The sequence below is a fragment of the Ictidomys tridecemlineatus genome, chromosome Y (assembly GCF_052094955.1).
Source record: "Ictidomys tridecemlineatus isolate mIctTri1 chromosome Y, mIctTri1.hap1, whole genome shotgun sequence".
Classification (NCBI taxonomy): domain Eukaryota; kingdom Metazoa; phylum Chordata; class Mammalia; order Rodentia; family Sciuridae; genus Ictidomys; species Ictidomys tridecemlineatus.
Genome location: NC_135494.1, coordinates 24,134,190 through 24,148,245, shown reverse-complemented (window position 1 = coordinate 24,148,245; position 14,056 = coordinate 24,134,190). Strand labels below are relative to the sequence as shown.

At 39.9% G+C, this 14,056-nt stretch overlaps 1 pseudogene across 1 annotated transcript in view; it reads left to right on the top strand.

Moving 5' to 3' along the window:
- The window catches only part of LOC144372117 (mitotic checkpoint serine/threonine-protein kinase BUB1-like), a 46,994-nt pseudogene that overhangs the window by 9,476 nt on the left and 23,462 nt on the right, over window positions 1-14,056 (top strand). Inside the window, exons 7-12 of the transcript XR_013432168.1 lie at window positions 5,604-5,758; window positions 7,148-7,221; window positions 8,470-8,598; window positions 8,692-8,802; window positions 9,558-9,654; window positions 10,557-10,638. The product of XR_013432168.1 is annotated as a mitotic checkpoint serine/threonine-protein kinase BUB1-like (transcript). The remainder of the gene's footprint in view (window positions 1-5,603; window positions 5,759-7,147; window positions 7,222-8,469; window positions 8,599-8,691; window positions 8,803-9,557; window positions 9,655-10,556; window positions 10,639-14,056) is intronic.

Sequence of the window (14,056 nt, the reverse complement as noted above, 5' to 3'; positions counted from 1 at the left end):
GTCTGTTAAGTTGTCCAGGCTGGCCTTGACCTGGCAATCCTCTTGCCTCAGCCTCCCTTAGAGTTTTCAAAGGCATTGCCCGTTGCCTTTTAGTTTCTACCATTGGTATTGGAAAGTCCTGGATCATTCTGACTCTGGGTTTTACAAATGTAATCCCTGTTGTTCTTGGGAAGCGTGTTGTAACAAAACAAATGTGATGCACAGCTCTGTCCCTCCATCATACTCAGTACTCTAAGGGTCTGGTCCTCCAGGTCCCTTTATAGGATTTTCCTGTGTAGAGGTGGCATGAAGATGTACTTTCCAAAATGAATTGCCAGTTGTCCATAAATCATTTATTGACTAGCTCGGCCCGTTTATTCGAAATATCTTTATCACATACTAAGTTTTTATATTACAAAATCCATTTCTAATATTTGTTTTAGTCACTATCTCTCTTCTTTATACATATGTATATATTTTTTTACTCTTTTATTGATTTTTTTTAAATACATGACTGCGGAATGCATTACAATTCTTATTACACATATAGAATACAATTTTTCTTATCTTTGTATATAGAGTATGTTCACGCCAATTCATGCCTTTATATATGTACCTTTTTTGCATTACAGTTCTTATTACACATATATACCACAATTTTTCATAAATGTTTATATATAAAGTATGTTGACACCCAATTCGTGTCTTCATACATGTACTTTGGATAATGATGTCCATCATATTCCACCTCCCTTGCTAATCCCCTGCCCCCTCCCTTTCTCCAATTGCCAAAAAATCAAATGAGGAGGCTGACTTATAGTGGGGTAGGGAAGGGGAGCATGGGAGGATTAGGTGAATTCTGGATAGAGAAGTGGAGTGAGAGTATATCTCTTCTTGATCTTTCCATATTGTATATATGCTATAGCTTTCCTATTTTGCTATCTGGTAGAGAAAGTCTCTGATTATTCTTTTTAAAATATTTCCTTCAGAACTGAATATTGGTCAAGCATCTCTGGAATCTGGAAAGCTCCCAAATCTGAAACTTTTTTAGTGTCATGTCCCATTCTCAGAAAGTTGTGGATCTGAGAGCATTTCAGATTGCAAATTTTTGAATAAGGGATACATGCTTAACTAGTCTATGAAAATATTCCCAAAATCTGAAAAATTTTGAAACCTGACACATTTCTAATTCCAAGCATATTATATAAGCAATATGTATGTAAACCTGTATTACAATTATTTTTTTCTGTTCTTCTATTTATTTTTTATTTTTATTTTTTATTATTAGTTGTTCAAAACATTACATAGTTCGTGACATATCATATTTCGTACATTTGATTCAAGTGGGTTATGAACTCCCATTTTTACCCTGTATACAGATTGCAGAATCTCATTGGTTAGACGTCCACGTTTTTATATATTGCCATACTAGTGTCTGTTGTATTCTGTTGCCTTTCCTATCCTCTACTATCCTCCCTCCCCTCCCATCTTCTCTCTCTACCCCATCTACTGTAATTCATTTCTCTCCCTTGTTTTTTTTTACCCTTTCCCCTCACTTCCTCTTATATGTAATTTTGTATAACAATGAGGGTCTCCTTCCATTTCCATGCAATTTATCTTCTCTATCCCTTTCCCTCCTACCTCTCATCCCTGTTTAATGTTAATCTTCTTCTCATGCTCTTCCTCCCTGCTCTGTTCTTAGTTGCTCTCCTTTTATCAAAGAAGACATTTGGCATTTGTTTTTTAGGGATTGGCTAGCTTCACTTAGCATAATCTGCTCTAATGCCATCCATTTCCCTGCAAATGCCATGCTTTTATCATTTTTTAGTGCAGAGTAATACTCCATTGTGTATAAATGCCACATTTTTTTTAATCCATTCATCTATTGAAGGACATCTAGGTTGGTTCCACAGTCTAGCTATTGTGAATTGTGCTGCTATGAACATTGATGTAGCAGTATCCCTATAATGTGCTCTTTTAAGGTCTTTAGGGAATATGTAGATTGGAGCTTACTTTTTCTTCTATCAGACACAGAGTCTCTGATTTGATATCAAGCTCCTTGATCCCTTTTGAGTTAACTTTTGTGCATGGCGAGAGAAAAGGATTCAGTTTCATTTTGTTGCATATGGATTTCCAATTTTCCCAGCATTTGTTGAAGATGCTATCCTTCCTCCATTACATGCTTCTAGCCCCTTTGTCAAATATAAGATAGTTGTAATTTTGTGGATTGGTCTCTGTGTCCTCTATTCTGTACCATTGGTCCACCCGCCTGTTTTGGTACCAGTACCATGCTGTTTTTGTTACTATTGCTCTGTAGTATAGTTTGAAGTCTTGTATCGCTATACCGCCTGATTCACTCTTCCTGCTTAGAATTGCTTTTGCTGTTCTGGGTCTTTTATTTTTCCATATGAATTTCATGATTACTTTGTCTATTTCTACAAGAAATGCTGTTGGGATTTTGATTGGCATTGCATTAAACCTATAGAGAACTTTGGGTAATATCACCATTTTGATGATGTTATTTCTGCTTATCCATGAACAGGATATATTTTTTCATCTTCTAAGATCTTCTTCTGATTCTCTATTTAGGGTTCTGTAGTTTTCATTGTATAAATCTTTCACCTCTTTTGTTAGGTTGATTCCCAAGTATTTTATTTTTTTTTTTGAGGATATTGTGAATGGGGTGGTTGTCCTCTTTTCCATTTCAGAAGATTTGTCGCTGATATACAGGAATACCTTTGATTTATGTGTGTTGATTTTATATCCTGCCAGTTTGCTGAATTCATTTATTAACTCTAGTAGTTTCTTTGTAGACCCTTTTGGGTCTGCTAGGTATAGAATCATGTCAACCGCAAATAGTGATAATTTAAGTTCTTCTTTTCCTATTTTTATGCCTTTAATTTCTTTCGTCTGTCTAATTGCTCTGGCCAGTATTTTGAGAACTATGTTGAACAGAAGTGGTGAGAGAGGGCATCCCTATCTTGTTCCAGATTTTAGAGAATGCCTTCAATTTTTCTCTGATCAGAATGATGCTAGCCTGAGGCTTAGCATAGATAGCTTTTATAATATTGAAGTATGTTCCTCTTATCCCTAGTTTTTCTAGTGTTTTGAACATAAAGGGATGCTGTACTTTATTGAATGCTTTTTCTGCATCTATTGAGATGATCATATGGTTTTTATCTTTAAGTCTGTTGATGTGGTGAAAAACATTTATTGATTTCCATATATTGAACCAGCCTTGCATCCCAGGGATCAATCTTACTTGATCATGAAGCATGATCTTTTTGATATGTTTTTGCATCCGATTTGCCATAATTTTATTGAGGATTTTTGCATCTAGGTTCATTAGATATTGGTCTGTAGTTTTCTTTCTTTGAAGTGTCTTTATCTGGTTTAGGAATCAGGGTGATGTTGGCCTTGTAGAATGAATTTGGAAGTTCTCCCTCTTTTTCTATTTCCTGAAATAGCTTGAAAAGTATTGGTATTAGGTCTTCTTTAAAGGTTTTGTAAAACTCTGCTGTATATTCATCTGGTTCTGGGCTTTTCTTAGTTGGTAGTCTTTTGATGGCTTCTTGAACAGAAGTGGTGAGAGAGGGCATCCCTGTTTTCCTCAAATGATATTGGTCTGTTTAGGTTGTGTATATCCCCCGGACTCAATCTGGGCAGATCATATGACTTAAGAAATTTATCGATGCCTTCACTATCTTCTATTTTATTGGAGTATAAGGATTCAAAATAATTTCTAATTATCTTCTGTATTTCTGTAGTGTCTGTTGTGATATTGCCTTTTTCATCCCGTATGCTAGTAATATGAGTTCTCTCTCTTCTTCTCTTCGTTAGCATGGCTAAGGGTCTGTCGATCTGATTTATTTTTTCAAAGAACCAACTTTTAGTTTTATCAATTTTTTCAATTGTTTCTTTTGTTTCAGTTTCATTGATTTCAGCTCTGATTTTAATTATTTCTTGCCTTCTACTACTTTTGCTGTTGTTTTGCTCTTCTTTTTCTAGGGTTTTGAGATGAAGTGCGAGATCATTTATTTGTTGTTTTTTTCTTTTTTTAAGGAATGAACTCCAAGCAATGAATTTTCCTCTTAGAACTGCTTTCATTGTGTCCCATAGATTATGTTGTGTCTGTTGGGATAGAGGGAGTAAGAAGGAGAGAAACAAATAACAAGGAAAGAAAGAGAAAAAAGAGAGAGGGAAAAAGAAAATAAGAGAAAAAAAATAAAAGGGGGGAGGGAGGTGGGGCATATGGAATTCCTCTATATTATATTATTCTGGTGACTCAGTTGTTAAAGACCTTTTTCATGCACAATTCTTGGTTTCACATATGTTGAGGTTTTGAGGACCAGAGTGGGAAGGGTAGAGGAGACTGGATGAATTGATGAAAAGTGAGAGAGAAGATAAAAAAAGAAAGAAAAAAATGCCTCTCAGAACTCTGTTTTCTTTTCTTTCAGTTGGTGGCATTGTCAGTTCCTAGCTGGAGTCTCTGGGTTCAGGGTGTTGGTGGTAGTCAGTATGAGAGGACTTGAACTTTCACCTGTGGCCTCTCTACTCTTATTCTCTGAGATGTAAACCAGGTGCCTGATCCGCTGAAGAACCAAACTGGTAGCCACGCCCACCGGTTGTTGGGTTTTAAGGGTTGGTGGGATTTTCCAAGATGAGTTCCATCAGTTTTTCTCATAAGGTGTTTGATGAGGTAGGGGGTGTTGGGGAGACCTATGTTTTTCCAGAGCTCGGTCAGGTGACTGTATGGGCAGGCGGCTGGGCCCCTCCTCCAGTTGGGGTGGTCTGTCTACCTCGCTGGTGGGCGGCTGGGCCCCCTCTCCGGGCCACGTGGTCTGCCTACTGTGCGGGTGGGAGGCTGGGCTCCTCCTCCCGTTGGGGTGTACAATTATTTTTGATCTGTACTAATTTAGTAGGTAAGGAAATGGTGTAAGTCGTTTTAAGTTATATTCTTTGATAACTAGTGTTATTGTTTAAAACAATATTCTAGACATTTGATGTTTTTCCTAACAATTTGTAAGGATACTTTTTGGGCAAGGAATTAACCCTTCTGTCTTTTAAGTTGGTAACATTAGTTCTAATCTATGTACTTGTGAGTAGAAAAACAAAGACCTTTAGTCTAATCCTTCCCACCATGAACCCTGTTTCTGAGGCAGTTCATATATACAGGAAGAGGACGCTGCCTATCAAGGGTAGTTTAAGAGAACACCATTGTGAGCGTTTGGTAACATTGATTTATTGTTTTTTTTTCCCTCAGTTTAATAAAGAGAAACAAGACACTTCTTAAATACTGATATGACTGCAGAGGCTGGTTATTTTTCAATGGTTAGAAGTGTGAGTGGCACTCACAGCCAGGGTTGGAAGCAACAAAGCATTCGTTATGTTTTAGAGTGGTCTTTTTTCGTCACTGTTGAAAATTTCCAGGTGTTTTAAAGCACCTGGAAGGATAAGGGTCACATGCTTTGAAAGCTCTAATACCTGATAATAATATTCTGGTCTTTGTGGTTTATTTTTGTTCCTTTGTTTGTCTGGCATGAAAGGTGAATTCAGCATGTGTGGGGCTAGGCACAGGTGCTCAGTGGGAACTTGGTGCTCGATGTCTTCCGTCACTCAATCAGCAAACCCCAAAGAACTTGGGCGAGAAGCCCGGAGAGGTGCCTCCTGTTGTTCCTCCTGCGGCAGATGCTGTTCCTCCTGCTTTGGTGTCCCCAGCAGTGTGCCAGAGCATAGCTCCTCCTACTCCTCTGACAGCCCAGCCAGTGACAGAGTCCAGGTAAGTCAAAGCCAGACCTGGAGATGAGAGTGGTAAATGGCATCTGTCAGCTTCTTTTTTATGACCTGCAGTATCAAGAGCATTATGTAAGAGATGGGGTATCTCTATTAAAAAATGTTTTTCTTGCAGTACTGGAAATTGAACCTGAGGGTGCTTTATCGCTGAGCAACATCCTCATCTCTTTTTTGGTTTTGTTGTTCCTGAGAGTATGTACTAAGCTGCTGAGGCTGGCCTCAAACTTGGGCTTCTCTTGGCTCAGCCTCTTGAATAGCTGGGTTTACAGGTGTGTGCCACCATACCCAGCTAAAATGATTTACATGAATATGTTGTTGAAAAAAATTATCAAAACATTGAGCCCAAAATTTTCAAACATGTATATTTTATACTTCTTTAGAGGGATCTATCCTTCTTCTAGATTTTAGATTTGTTTGTCTTCATACTTTTCTTCTGAATTATAAATTAAAATTTCCTGAAACTCAAGTCGCTCTGTATTTGAAGAATAAACACCTATAGTTGGAATTGCCTTTTGCCTCCTGGCTGTGGCCAAGGCCTGCAGGGGACATTACTCCAGGCAGTGGCTGGCATGCCCTCTTACTCCTTTTGTCCTCCCACGGAGCAGTATGGGATTGACTTTTGTGACTCCATGTCACAAGCCACCTCCACACTATTGTGAAAGTTTTTTCCCCAATTTTGAGAGTTTTCTGGGCTTCAGATATTAGAATTAATGTCACATCACTTGTTGTGTTTGTTTTTATCTTCAGTCACTTTGACTGTCTTGCAACTTGTGATTTGATATGATATTGTTTAATTAAAAGTGCTTTGTGCTTTTTACTTCACATTTTAATGACATTCCTTAAGGGAATCCTGGGCCAATATGAGGCCAGGCCTCTGCCCCTAGTGTACTTAACCACAGCTTTAATGCAAGTGGTTTGCATAGCTTTTTTATCTTTGTTGGTAGCTATTGTTTTAAAATCTGGATGTTAGCCTGAGGCTGTGGGCTCATCAGAAAGGTATTCGCTCAGCTGAAGCACATTGGTGCCTCCACCTTGTTGGGCATCAGTGCCCAGTCAGCCCCTTATGCTGTACAGCAAATGAGCCCATTGGAACTAGGAAGCCATTGTCCTGTCCTGCCACAAGGAGGGCTGGTTGTTGTGGTGCCGAGACACAGAAGTGACACGACATACTAGTGTCCCATGCCTGGCCTTTATCTGTAAGAGTGTTTTCCTCAAAAAGAACTGAAGAGAAAAAACATTTCATTTATTTACACCGTGGATCTAAGCAGCTCCATCTGTGTTTCAGCAACAGGCTGTGATTGTTGACCAGCTTCTTTTACTATGAGAGTTAATGAGAAACTCTCTTGTAAGACATGTTGATTCTTGTGTGTCTCAGGGTTTTCTCTTCCAGATGTATGAGTCAGAGTGCTCATGGATTCCAGCCACAGAGTGGAGCAGAGACCAAAGAAGGTGAGCTTCATGGGGGTTTCTTCATTCTGGCCTGCTGGGGCACATTCCTTGGGCTGTACTGGGGCTATGGGACAGGAAGCTTTCTGACCTTATTAAACCTAAGCATTAGGAATCCTCTTCTTAGAATCCAGGGGTTATTTCAGCCCCAGACTATTGAAAACAATGGTATTAATTGTAAATATCTTATCAGTTCAGAGTTCCTTGAAAGATTAATTTATGCAAGTTTTTCTATTAACTGTCTCAGTACATTAATCTAAAATGAGTCATGTTAGTTGGGTCGAGTAAGAAAGGTGATTCAAAGTTTAACTACGAATACTGTTCTCCTGTCTGGCACCACACTGGAAGTGTGTGCATAGTTTATTAAATTACTTGGGACAGTGTGGGTGTTCCCTTCCCCCTGCAGGTGGCTGTGGCATTCTTTCCATTGACTATTAATGAGGGTGGGCCCTCTGAAACAGCTGGAGACTCATTCTATTCAACTGAGACTTGGTGCCTGCTTGCTGGATGCTGGGCACCAACCATTCTACATCGTTAGAGATGGAATCTTGACAAAACAATAAAAATCCCCCCAGGAATGAAAGGGCTAATATTGAAGTAAGGGGTTAGATTTCAGAGAAGGTGAACAGGGAAGATGCTGGTGAGGTTAATGCCTGCATAGAGGAATAGGGAGGGAGCTACTCATGCAGCCACCTCAGAGAACCAGTTTTCAAGCAGAGGAACTGCAGATGCAGAGCCCCCAGGCAGGACTATCCCTGGTGTTCTAAGCACAGTAAAGAGGCCAGAGCTTCAGGGCGAGCAGGGCAAAGAGGAATACACTGAAACCTGGGCAAGCAGGGCCCAGGCTGTGCAGGCCTTGTACACCACTGGCTCAAGCTGAGTGGGAAGGAAAGTGGTCTAGGACTGACAGTGGGGGGTGGGGGTTACACTCTGACCACAAGCAGACAGTACTTGAGACATGGTGGAGCTCAGGATGCTACCTGTGACAAAACTCTAATTGGTTTGATCTCAGGCCAAACATCCGGTGTCTTTGAGCCTTCGCTTTATTTTGTGTGAAACTATGATTCTTGCCTCACCTACTTTATGTATTCTTACAAAGATAAGTATGTGGGTCTGGAGTGATGATTATTGACAATTACGGTTACCACGGTAACCTGGTCTAAATGTAGTAAGTTATTGAAGCAGTTGTGTGCCTTCTAACACGTTTTAAATGACCTGATGATCCTGCTCTTGGTCCTGTTCCTTTGCTAGTGTATGAAACGCACATGGTGGCCAGCGCAAGTTCTTTCCATGCGACTCCAAACACGTCACTGGGAGTGGTTTAGGCAACACCCTCCAGAGCCCAGCCCTTGCCCACGGTGCACACCAAGGAAGCACTGGGTAAACCCTTTTGTTTGAATGTGTAGCACCTTAAACTATAAAAAATGTAAACTCTTTTGCAATCTGTTGATGGATATTCTTTCTGGTTTTTAGGTTTCATCATGAATATGTTCCAGGCTCCTATACTTCCTGATGTTTCTGATGACAAAGATGAATGGCCATCTCTAGACCAAAATGAAGACGCATTTGAAGACCAGTTTCAAAGTAATAATTTATTTTAAAGCTAATTGATGCATTGTACTGTGGGCGGAGCCCAGGCATTGTCAGGGATTACCTAAGATGTGGCCCTGCCTTGCTCATCACAGAAAGTGCATGAAATAGAAGTGTGGCAGAGTTGGACAAGGTTTCGATGTGTGTGGTAGAGTTGGGGTTTGCTGTTTGTTGGGTTGGGTTAGGTGGGTTGGGTTGCTATAACAGTGATATCTAAAGGAGGATAAAATCCCCATGGGGAGGTACATCCAGAAGAGCTGAGTAGTCCAGGAGTGATTTGAGGCCTTCTTGGTAGAAAAGTGGCCAGGTTGTGGTTGGAGGCCAGCAACTAGCCCTCTTACCTAGGGCCAGGGGATTCATGCTGGGAGCCAGAGATTGCAATAAAGATCAGTAGGATCCATTTGGAGTTGGGAGAAGAGATTTTTCTTAAAGCAAATGAAAACTAAAACCACTGAGAGCTTTTATTGAATGAGTCAGGTGATAATAGAAGTGTCATAGGAGAATGATGAGCTGTGTTCTTGATGTGTGGCAGTAATTTGGGACTTGAGGCTGCCCAGTGATTATAGTTAAATCACTTCATCCCACTACAAAGTGATTTGCCTTACCACCTAGTATTTAAAAACTGATGCCAGTTCTTTTCTATAAGCTTCTCCCCTCTACCTCCCACTTCATTTGTAGTTGAAGTTTTAGTGTAAAGGGTCATGTTTTTCCTAGAACAGTCATGAAATACATTTTTTATTCTCTTGCAGAAAATGCAAATTCTTCTGGGGCTTGGGGAGTCAATAAAGTTGTTGCTTTGACATCTGCTTTTCCTATTTTTGAAGATGGAAACAAAGAAAATTATGGGTAAAGAAACATCAAGTTAATATATCACTGGGGGGACGCATGTCATAGTGCCACAGGATGCCTGGAGGTGCCTGCAGGACTCAAGATGGTGAGGCAGCAGGGAGGTAATTTGGACTGTCTGCCAGGATGGTCTGGTTCTGGCCCAGCTCTGCACTGATAAGCCTTTCCACCAACAGCTGGGAGCTTGTTGCCAGTGTTCTGCAGAGCCACAGTGCTGTGCATGAGTTCCAGGAGGGCAGAGCTCCAAGTGAAAGCACAGTAGAAAAAGGAAAGCATTAGAATTTGTCAAAGAACAGGATTCTCTGGTTTGAAATTGTTTCAGAATGTAGAGGAATCAGTGCAGGTGTCCGTACTGTGCTGTTTACATTTGCAGGATTGATAAGTGGGAAAGGACCCGGCTTACACTGGGTAACGCTGCAGAGAGAATGTTTTAAGGCAGAGTCACATGATACTAGAGAGTGGTTAATAGTTTACACTATGGAAAAAGAGATATCTGGGTGAATTACAAGTGTCTTGGTATGGAGGAAATTCACACCCAGGCAGAATGGAGAAAGCATGACCAGCATGCAGAGAGAAGTTCCCTATCTCAGCCAGGCACTGGGAAAAGAGCTAAGGTGTTTCAAGGCATCCAAGGTATTTTATTGGCCATGCTCCTAATTGTTCTTTTGTTCCTAAAAAAAATTGTAACAATTTAAAAACTAACAAAAATTGCATTTTCTACCCTCTCTTTGGTAACTGTTAGTCAACTTATATTTACATAGTCAATTCACTTTTTCTGGAAGTGCAATAGTAAGAAACCCCTTAATAAATGAGGGGAGAATCTTTCTAACATTAGATCAAGTGGTAGCATTTATTTCATCACCATATTTTACTGTTTTTAATTTCATAAATCTTTTCCTTAGGTTACCACAGCCTAAAAATAACCCCACAGGAGCCAGGACCTTTGGAGAACGCTCTAGCAGCAGACGTCCTCCAAAACCAAATGTAAGCCACTCTCTATTTCATCTGACACAGATCTGCCAAGTGATTATGCCACTCAAATGGTGTGATGTATATAAAACCACAATATATTGTGCGAAGTAGAAGATTGTTATTCTACTTGTTAGAATACTTGTTATTGTTCTAATATTGCTAGAATATTGTTCAACAATTATTTGAATACCTGTGATGTGCCAGATATCTAATATGTATAGGAAATAAAAATGTATTTGATATGATCCTTGCCCTCAAAGAGCCTTCCCTCTAGTAAGAACAAGCCACCTGGGGATATTTGTTTTTCCTTGACGGAGGAAGTGAGGCCTACAGTGGAATATCAGTGAGAAACCCAGCAAATCTGAATCCAGCTGAGATGGACCATCCTCAGCACAGCTCAGCAGGCACCCTTCACTGCCCAGTAGCCCACTGCATTCCACTACGGTGGCCTTTGTGTCCGTCCTCATTGACTTCCACCCTGGCTCTAAGTGTACCCCACAGTGTGCTCGATCCCCATCCCCTGGCTGACCCCATGGCAGTGAGGCACCATTGAGAGCCACTGGCTCACCAAGCACCTCACTAAGACACCAAGCCCTGGCTCCTATTTGTAGTCCCTTGGGGGGTTGTTTGGACGAACTATTGCCTGGCTCCCTAATCCCTCTGATGATCTATTGAGCTTAAAATTTTCACAAATAATGAAGTAAATTGCAGACATAGTGCCATCACTTTAAAGGTACGTTTTGCTGAACTATTACTTTTACCAAACCCACAATGCATTTTCCATATATCCTGATGCTAAACATAAGCCAGTACTTTATCTTATATCATCTGAAGAAACAATCTGCCAGTTTCGCCTCCATTGGAAGAGATGGTGGATTTTATGAAGACAATGCAGAAGATATAAAAATTATGTGTGAGAACCAAACCCACATAAGTACAGTTATCTCATACTAGATAAAGGCACCATAAGCATACATTGAAGAAAAGATAGCCTCTTAACAAATGGTGCTGGGTAAACTGGAAATCCATCTATAGCAGAATGAAATTGAACTCATATCTACTAGAAGAAAATGTAGGCCCAACTCTTCATCATGTTCACTTAGGAACCAACTAAAATGCATGAAGCAAAATCAAGAATCAATAAATGAGATGGTGCCAAACTAAGAAGTTTAGCAAAGGAAACAATTGAAAACATGGAGAGAGGGAGAATTCTCTCTTCTACAGAATGAGAGAAAATATTCTTCACCTGCCACTCAGGTAGAGCATTTCTCCAGCATATGCAAAGAAACCCCCAAAAACATAACACCAAAAAATGAAATAACCCAATCAGTAAATAGGTAAAGGAACACAACAGGCACTTCACTGAAGAAGAAATACGAAAGGTCAAATCATATATGGAAAAACGCTCAACATCTGCAGCAATTAGAGAAATGCAAATTAAAACTACACTGAGATTCCATCTCACTTTAGTCAGAATAGCAATTATCAAGAATACAAGTAACAATAAATGTTGACAAGGATGTGAGGGAAAAGGTCTACATCCATTCCTTATGGGACTGCAAATTGGTGCAACCACTCTGGAAAGCAATGTGGAGATCCCTTAGAAAACTTTGAATTAAACTACCATTTGGCCCAGTTATCCCATTCCTTAGTTTATACCCAAAGGACTTAAAAACAGTACTACAGTGACACAGCCACATCAGTTCACAATAGCTAGGCTATGGAACCAACCTAAGTGCCCTTCAAGGGGTGAATGGATAAAGAAAATGTGGTATATTTACACAATGGAACATTACTCAGGTATAAAGAAGAATGAAATTATGGCATTTGCTGGTAAATGGATGGAACTAGAAGCTATCATGTTAAGTGAAATAAGCCGATCCCCAAAAAACAAGGCCAAATATTCTCTCTGATATTGAAAGGTTAATAAAAAAGGTAATTGTCATTCCGTTTCTCTATATGCTTAACAAAACACTGTTGAAATTTTAAGGACTGTTTGCTAATCTTGTTCTCAGAATGTGCTGTCTCTAACTGTGGACTGTCTGCTAATCTTGTTCCCAGAATGGCTGTCCCCAACTGCCAAACTACAAAATGTAACTTCTCTCGCTGCCCTCTCCAAGGAAAGTATATAAGCTCTGCTCAAGCTGTTCTCAGGGCTCTATCTCTCTTTGCTATAGAGAGAGCCCTAGCATGCTGGTCTCCAAATAAACCCACCCTTCTGCTTTTGAATAAGACAGTCTCTTGCGGTCTCTTACTCCGACGTTTCGCCGGACCCTTACAATATGTGGATGCTAATACACAATAAAGGTGGGGTGCAAACAGAAGTTCATTGGATTGAAGGAAAGGGATGTAATGAAGGGAAGGGATGGAAGTAGAGAAGACAATAGAATGAATCCGATATAACTTTTCTGTGTTCATATATGAATACACAACCAGTATAACTCCACATCATGAACAACCACAGGAATAGAATCCTACGTTATACACCATGTATGTATAATATGTCAAAATACGGTCTACTGTCATGCGTATCTAAACAAATTAAAAAAATAAAAACCATGGGTGGCATTGTAAGGGCAACCAAAGGGGGTCATGAGCTATGGACCTGACTCAGCAATTTGTCTTTCCCTACAGACTCTAAAAAACTTGACCCGTAATTCTGTTCTTGGAGAAGTGCCTGATTCTAGGGGCTGGGGCAAGAAAAATACAAGATAAGTCTGGAGCATATTGTGCTAGAAAATTAAGGAAGGATTTGGGGTTTTGTTTTTTCCTATAAGAAAACCAAGAAAGATGTGGCATATCAAAAGAATATAGATGCCAACCTGAATGAGCCAATGGCTAAACCTAGAAAAATTTGAACAATAAGTAGAATAAAGTAATATTGAATTATCACCCAAGAAATAAAACAGATATTGATATAAATAAAAGGGAGCAAAGGATGATTCTTCCTTAGAGAAGAATTCCAAGTGATGTGGAAGGCATCATTAGAGTCCCAATAAAATAAATGCTATAGGCAAGATCCACTAAGGAATTGATGAGTAAAACTTCAGGAAGAAACAGGTACTTCTGGAGCCTCCAAATATCTCACCACTGTTGATTCTGCGGTGGTTTAACATTTGTCCACAAATGCTTTAATGACATTCTAGAAGGTGGAGTTTAATTTACATCCCTTGAGTTTGGGTAAGACAAATAGAGAATGGGAAAAATGGTTTCCCGTGAGGAAACCTCACAAATGCCTTCTCAGTGATTGGGTTTAACCTCACCAGGAACAAGCCTTGTGGCTAGCTAGCATGCATCCCCACTGTATAATGAGAAGGTCCTTTACCCCAAGTTTTCCCCAAAACCTATAATTCTAGTCTACGTGTGAGAAAACGAGCCCAAATTAGGGGGACATTCTGCACAGTTCCTGACTAGTGTTCACAAATTTCAG